Source organism: Nomia melanderi, unplaced genomic scaffold (genome assembly GCF_051020985.1).
Source record: "Nomia melanderi isolate GNS246 unplaced genomic scaffold, iyNomMela1 scaffold0014, whole genome shotgun sequence".
NCBI lineage: Eukaryota > Metazoa > Arthropoda > Insecta > Hymenoptera > Halictidae > Nomia > Nomia melanderi.
Genome location: NW_027475130.1, coordinates 1,694,171 through 1,695,125, shown reverse-complemented (window position 1 = coordinate 1,695,125; position 955 = coordinate 1,694,171).

The window sequence follows — 955 nt, the reverse complement described above, 5'->3', positions numbered from 1 at the left end:
ACAATGCACTTTGGTTTATTGCGCTATCTCTAATAGCACCCGAGATATCACCAGATATATATTGGATTTTTACCTGACCCTGAGTGTCCGACCCCATGAGACGGTGGTTTTCTCGGCCCCTGGTGGTCCGAGGTCGTTCCCGCTATACAGATTATTGCGCCAGGGCCCCCTGCAGATAATTCACTTTGATTTATTGCGCTATCTCTAATACCACCCGAGGTATCACCAGATGTATATTGGATTTTTCCCTGACCCTGAGTGCCCGGCCCCATGTTTCGGTGGTTTTCTAGACCCCTGGTGGTCCGAGGTCGATCCCGCTGAACATATTCATGCGCCAGGGCTTCCTGCAGACAATTCACTTTGGTTTATTGCGCTATGTGTAATAGCACCCGAGATATCACCAGATATATGCTGGATTTTTACATGACCTTGGGTGACGGATTCCGAATATCTGTAATTTTCTCGGCCCCTGGTGGCCCGACGTCGTTCCCGCTGCACAGATTCATGCGCCAGGGCCTCCTACAGGCAATGCACTTTGGTTTGTTGCGCTATCTCTAATAGCACCCGAGATATCACCAGATATATATTGGATTTTTCCCTGACCCTGAGTGTCCGGCCCCATGAGACGGTGATTTTCTCGGCCCCTGGTGGTCCGAGGTCGATCGCGCTGCACAGATTCCTGAGCCAGTGCCTCCTGCACACAATGCACTTTGGTTTATTGCGCTATCTCTAATAGCACCCGAGATATCGCCAGATATATGCTAGATTTTTACATGACCTTTGGCGACGGATTCCGAATATCTGTAATTTTCTCGGCCCCTGGTGGTCCGAGGTCGATCTCATTGCACAGATTCATGCGCCAGGGCCCCCTGCAGATAATTCACTTTGATTTATTGCGCTATCTCTAATTGCACCCGAGATATCACCAGATATATATTGGATTCTTCCCTGACCC